Source organism: Micropterus dolomieu, linkage group LG13 (assembly GCF_021292245.1).
Source record: "Micropterus dolomieu isolate WLL.071019.BEF.003 ecotype Adirondacks linkage group LG13, ASM2129224v1, whole genome shotgun sequence".
NCBI lineage: Eukaryota > Metazoa > Chordata > Actinopteri > Centrarchiformes > Centrarchidae > Micropterus > Micropterus dolomieu.
In genome coordinates this window covers 19,497,420-19,504,792 of record NC_060162.1, presented here as the reverse complement: position 1 = coordinate 19,504,792, position 7,373 = coordinate 19,497,420, and positions in this window count along the sequence as shown.

Below are 7,373 nucleotides of genomic sequence, written 5' to 3'. Positions count from 1 at the left end.
AACAGTGTCAAAGTAATTAAGTTGCTTTGCACCCCTGATGCCAGTAAAGCAACCACTGCATTTCAAATGAATTAACCTGCAGTGAGGGATAGAAGAGAGAGAAAATAAGAGACAGCTGAAAAGAGAAAACAGAAAGAAAACATTGTTATGAAGAATGGGAAGGAACAAAGTGTGCAAAATTGCTGAAACAAAAGAGAAAGAGAGGGGGGGGGGGGAAGTAAAAGGGAACGAAAGGTTAAAGGAGGGAAATGTCCAGTGGCTGATTGAGGTAAAGTGGAAGTTTGGGTGTAATTGTTCAAACTGCAACTCCCTAGTCTGTATCCTGAACCACTCCCACCCTCTAACCTACCACCTCTACATACACACACACACCCACACCCACCCACACATGTTTGTTCCTCTATCCCTGTGGGGACATCTCATTGGCATAATGCGTTCCCTTACCCTTAATCATCACGTCTACTGTCCATGCCTAATCTTAACCCTTACCTTTACCCTTTACCCAAACCAAACCTAATTGTAACCTGATCCCCAAAACCCTCAAAAAGCTCTAGCTTTCTCTACCCGTGGGGTCCCCACTGTGACACGAGTCCCTATCAGTTAGTGTGTGTTCCCACCAGGATATAAAAAGATGAACCACACTCACATACACACTGAAATGTGCTTGAGAGAGAGTTTGGTCTGTTGAAAGAACATATAAGGTCTTTTATTCAGCTGCTGATACAAACTCTGGCTTGGCTTGCACATGAGAGGAGTGCTGGGTTTAGCTTTAGTTCCCAGGATGTTGAATAATAGACTCCGTAGCCTGGTTTCTTAAATGAAAAGGTCACACCCAAAATGGGTCACAGTTCAGCTGGTGACAACTCCTCTTATGGCAAGAGCAGTGGTGTGTTTTAATGAGCCTGGATCCCACGCTGAGAGGATTACCGTCTTGTCTTTTGGAATAGAAAAGTCTTTTAACTGTTTTTTTTAAACAATCAAGTTAGACATGCAGACAAGTGAATGTTTATATCAAGTTCCAGTTTCTACATTTCACAGGAATTAATCTTTTCTATGCATCAGGACCCATTTGCAGGAGAATTTCTGTTGTTGAATTATTTTTCTTCTCTACTAATATAAAAAAGGTGTTCAGAGCATTTCATACTTCGGAACTACTCTAAATAATGCAGGACAGAGTCCCTTGCTCCAACACATAATCTTTATAGGGACTTGTTTATTATTATTCTAAAAATTATTCTGAAAGTTTTGAAAATCATTTCTATTGGCTATGATAACATTTTACTCAGCTAGCCAGTAGAATGTATAATTAATCACTTACAATTAGTTATAATGCAACCATACACGAGATCTGAGAGGTTCAGTTAAACCTGTTTAATCACACCTGCTTGAAAATAAAACCAAAGGTAAAGAATTAAGTTACTCCCCAAATGATTTTGGATATTGCAGAACCACTTCCCTCTTGTCCTCGTGGACACTGTTGTAAAGCTGTGGCAACCCCACAATTCTGCATGGTAGATAGGTGAAATGTTACAGGAACCGATGATGGCCGTAAATACAAAAACACTGAAATGAAACGATGAATCATGGATCATCAATCAATCAGTCAGATTGATCAGATCAAAAGACTTGCACCAATAGGATTAATAGCTGTGTGTGCAGATGTTTTTCTGTACACAAATGCACTTTTAAAAATTTGGCAGATGAAACCTGCTCGTCTACATACTGTTTGAGATGTTTGCTGCCCTTTGAATTGCTTGAGAGACTTTCAGAGCTATGAAAGTGGTTCAACACAAGATAGAGAACAGGAACCACCTGGCTGAGAAAAAGGCAAAGAGCGTAGACCAGGAAGAGATGGAGGATTGGGACCGATTTAACTCCAGCAGCAGCTAAAACAACAAAAACACAACACACAGCGGGATGGACAAACCTAAAAGGTCCCTGCGTCTTACTCTGTCACAAACGCTTTGCTGTGTGTTCAACTGAACATGTAAAGAAAAAAAAAGTAAGCCAAACCTGCTTCCCTCTTGGACAAATAATGGCTGACATTCTTTTCCCATCATTCCTTTCTCACCTTTGTATCCTACATGTTTTGGCACATTTGTTCAGGCTTTCAAACGTGTCAGTTTCAATTTTTATTGATACAGATCTATTGATTTTGAGTTGCTAAATAATATCGTTTAAAAAAGAACAAAAAGCCCAACACCTGTGCAGCCGAGATGAATGAGTCACCCTGTTTTGATACTGGAGCAAAAATAAAGTAAATGGAAGAAGGCTTAAAACCCTGTGTGGGCTCCAGTATAAACCTTGGCCCCTGCCTTTAGTCCATTTCCAGTATAAATACAGTAATTGCGTGACACATCCATTTTCTATTTATGAGCTGGTTGCATAAGAACAGAGAGAGAAAGCGAGGGCTGTGGAGAAAGGCCAGACAGAGAGAAAGAGATGCAGAAGAAGTTTAGCAAGAGGCTGTCAGAGCAAGATTTAGAAGGCTGAGATCCATAGATATAAAATCAGAAAGGACAAAGATAATTAACAAGCTGTTGTTTTTCTTTGCTCTGGGCATTTTTAGCATTTAGCTTAAATAGCATGACATTTTTAACAAAACTCAACAAAGACCAGCTCAGGACATTTGATCCTGTCAAATGTGCATGTGCAGGGGAGTGCATATTTGTGTGTGAGAGAGGGTGGCCAGAGCTTGGTCAGCCATTCATTAGGTGTACTCTCTCCATCTCTGGCAAATACGAGTTGCATTAAGTCTTAAGACACACCAGACTATTCATGGTGTGTGTGTGTGTGTGTGTGTGAGTGTGTGTGCGTGTGTGTGTGTGTGTTTGTGTGTGTGTATATCCCATCAATGTTTAGGGGAACTTTTCAGATATTTGATATTTCTCTTCTCCAACATGCAACATGATGCGGGGACCAGCTGCTACCTTTGTTTGGGGACACCTTAAGATTCTTTGTGTGTGTGTGTGTGCCCACATACACAGGAAGGTGAGTCACTTTGAGTCACAACAGCTCACTCGTCGAGTGAGAAGAAATGACATAATAAGACCACATGTAAAAACAATATAACATAAGATAAGAAGCAGACCGGCACATGCTAATTTTAGCATGTTAACATACTCACAATGACAATATGTGTGTTAACACGATGATGTTTAGCAGGTATGTATATGGTTTACCATGTTCACCAGTGTAGGTTGTTAGCATGCTAATATATGCTAATAAGCACTAAACACAAAGTACAGCTAAGGCTATAAGTTGTAAGTATGTTTTGGTCATAAACTAAAGTATTGGTAAACATTTTTCTTTTTACCAGACAGTTGTGCAACATAAAAAGTTAAGGGATCACCAAATTTATTACAGCTCATCCTGAGGGCAACTGATGGATCAACAGGATAACACTGCCACCAGCATGAGAAAGAAGTCAAATAATTGAATACACATCAACACATAATTGAAAACAACAAACCTTCCTCAGAAAATAGTTTGACTTCTCACTGCAGGAAAAGCACAGGTGGAACTAATATCATTAAAGCAGTGGTAGGCAACGTTGGAGAAATTGGCAAGAAACAGATAGATTTTGAATGTATCCAACTGAAAAAGTTGCACCATATCCCTCCAGCCAACCTACCAAAATCACTCCCTCAAAACACATTTTCATATGCAGTGAGTGCACAGGCAGAATGAGCACAGGTAAACAGGAAGGTAGGCCAGCCAGTCATTTAATTCGGTCCAAAGTGCAAACCAGTGATAGCCACAGATACCAGATTATTTTTTTCATTTTTGTGTCAGAGGATTTGATTTATTAAGAATTTTGACAAATATTACAAAACAAGTTTCTGAAATAAATTGCCTTTTTTGGCTTTACCAATGGCTCAGCTCCACTGAAGTGTATGCACAATACCAATAGAACGCAGCCATTATTTATGTTATCAGTTACACCTGCTTTTCCAGCTCTGTCCAAAAGTCTACTATGAAAAAGGATACCTTTAAGATAATAAAATATGTTTTCTTAATTTCTAGTGCGCTGTATTGCTGTACACTGATGTACATACACAACAATTGTTTTTGACATTCAAATTTAGAAGAGGTATGCAAACCTACAAAATCTTTTGACACAATCCACTGGCCCAAATCCAAACTTTCACCTTCCAATGACTTTAATTTTCCTCTCCTCCTTACCAACCTATAAAACATTGTTCTGAGAAAACAAAGACAAAGCCAACATCTGCAAGATCAGCATGTACAGTAAGAAGTGACAGGAAGGGAAAGTGCAGAGAAGGGAGGATCGGAAGGGATGAGAGGAAACGACCTGTGGTTGTCTTAGATGGTTTTGGGTTTTTTCAAAATGGAAAGAAAGTTAAAGAAATGGAAGAAGCTGGGTCACATGTCAGGAGGTCTTGGTCTTCAGAGCTTTCTTTTTACAACATTCAGCTATAAAAACACACACGAAAGTGGTGATTGTCTTCCAAAACCTTTCCATAATAAGTGCTTGAGGAAATCACATCTTTGTCACAGTCTTTGTCTGAATTCAAGTTTCCGAGTACTTTGAACACACACACTTACACAGGCTTACAAGCATACGGACGCACTTTCAAATACAAATGCATGCATGCGTGCAGGCACTCACATGAATCCCTTACAAGTTACAAGTACCATTTCGCTCTCTTACACAAACACACACACACAAACATACACATCCCCTAACACAATATCATGCTTTCGGGATTTGAGGATTGTTTTGCTCTCATTTCAACTCTTCCTCTCCATCACTGTGACAATATCAGTCCCCAAACACAATGGCTGCCAGCAGCTGGTGGCCTGACTCACTCTGAGCCAAACCATTTGACCCTGCACCTTTTAATATCATTAAAGACTTCTAAAGAAAATAAATATCGTCTGAGTCACTGCTTCTGTCTTAGTCATAACATCAAGCACTCATGAAACTCCCTCACTAAGCTGGACTTTAAGATGCTTGTTACACAAATTTACAGTGCAACACATCATTTATGTGTGATCAATGTCACACACAGGACACGTTAGTTTAACTGCCCGATGTGCTGCCACATCCTTGCGGTCGGTTAGTTTTCAACCATTTCAAACCTTTGAAAACTGTGTTCTTGCTAGTGGGCCTTAAAAACAGGCGAGACTTGTTTGTGAGTTTAAAAACAGGAAATCTGTTACATATCATGTGCTCTACCCGCAGCTAGTATCTGGTCTCTCCCTGTGATCTTTTCCCATGCAACATCTAACTGGATTATCTATGGTGATACAATTTCTCAGTGTAGCATGCACTCACTAAAAGCTATTTTTGTTGGAGTTGTGGGCCTTTTCTTATCCCAGGAATAAGAAACAAAAAACAGCATGCTGCTAAAAACATGATCAGTATATTTAAAGTACTGGGACAAACTTTGAAAGGACACAGTTTGTAAACATTTACTATTTTTCCATTTAGTCCTATTCACAACTGATTAAAACGACTTAATAAACAGTATGCAAAGATGAAATAAAGAAAGATTTATTCAATTTAAGTAAATAAACACACCAAATTGTTGACAGTTAAATGGAAAGCTGTGCTGCTCTTTCTGTAGCACAATACAGGCATCCATCCATCCATCATCAACCGCTTATCCTGCCTACAGGGTTGCAGGGGTGGAGCCTATCCCAGCTGACATTGGCCGAAAGGCAGGGTAGACCCTGGACAGGTCCACCAGTCCACCGCAGCAATAACAGGCAATATACACAATATTACAACCCTTAACTTTAACTTTCAATGTGCTGATAAGTTATTATTTAAGCCCTTTTACAACTATAACATAACTAGATGGACCTTCACACATCTTGGATACAAGTTTCACCCTTTTACAGTTTTTAAACCTGGATTTCGGAGATTCCTTTCTTCCACCTAAACTAGCACAACCAGTGCAACAACTCCATACTGTCTTGTCTTTTTAAAAAAACAACAGTGAGCCTGGGAAGATAGGCAGTCTCAGGGACCATATATGAAAGAGCCAATTGTAAAGCTGAACTAATTAGGAGGCCACAATTGAGAGTCATGGACAAAAACTTGGGTCAGAACGTCAAACTGCAACCTGGTCATTAAGTGAGTTAGATATGAATCAACTATTGTTGTCTGCCAAACTGTCTAGGTCTTGGGTATTTACAACTGAGTTTTACTCTACTATGAAGCATTCACTACATGAACTTATTCACAGGAAGCATGCCGGCGCTCTACAGTAATCAGATACTCTAGGGTGAACTGTCCTCTTCATTACTTCTCTTTCCTAGTTAACTGAAAGTTGCTGTACATCATGCTGCGGTGTGACTATAGATGCTGTTGTAAAGCACATTGCCTCTCAATAAATTATGAATTCAGTCAAAATTTTGTAAGACAAACGTGGATCTGTGTTTCATGTTTTGAAAAATTGACAAAAGGATTATGAACAAAACATTTCTTTTCACTTGTCACACATACATTTTTACCCATAAAGAAAAACAAAGTGTCAGTTGACCAAATTCTGAGAAATTTATTTGGTGTTATTGTTTCTGGATGTTTGACACTGTTTTTTTGACCCCCTGAAGCAATTGAAGCTCATTTTTATTTTATTTGTCTGTTCCCACTGGGCAGTGTACAATTAGCTTCTGCGAGGTCATAAATATTAAAAATATCAGTGTGCTGTCTCAATATCAAACTTACTGTTTCTGTCCCTCACTCCACCATTCTTGCTGCGGATTGAATTTATCTTAATTTCCATGCATTAACTTATATTTGCAGCACATCCTTTGCTCCAGTCATTACTTCGGGCAGTACAGGGCTTAAAGTTAATGTATGTTGTTTTGGCTCAACTTGATGAAAAGACTGATTCTGTCTTTTTTCTAGCATTTTAAAACCGGATTTTGCAAAATAATAATACCTGTCAGAAACTTTTACATTCAATGATAACAAATACTGCTCTTATGTTGTATGATTTTGCTTCACCTCTGAAACAACTTGTGGAAACTATTGTATATTTATTTATTTCCAGTGTCCCTGCTCTCTCACTCTCTCCCGCTCTCTTGTGCTACAGGAATGAATCACTCCCATGAGAGGAGCTGGAGTGGCACTTCACTCTAAAAACAAGCAAACTCTTCCCTCCCTTTTGGTGCTGGTGTTTACAGAAGAGCTGTTTGTGGCCCAGTTTCAAATCACAAATCATTGTTGTTATATGAAAACCTTGTGTCCCATTGTGCTGATATTCATGTGAAAATCATTAAATCCAACTGAAGGATTACATGCTCATCTCTTCCATCTCATGAAACATTTTCAAATCAAGTTGCATAAATCCAGAATGGATTTATATTTTTTGTTTAGTTTAGTTTTTATTCCTGAA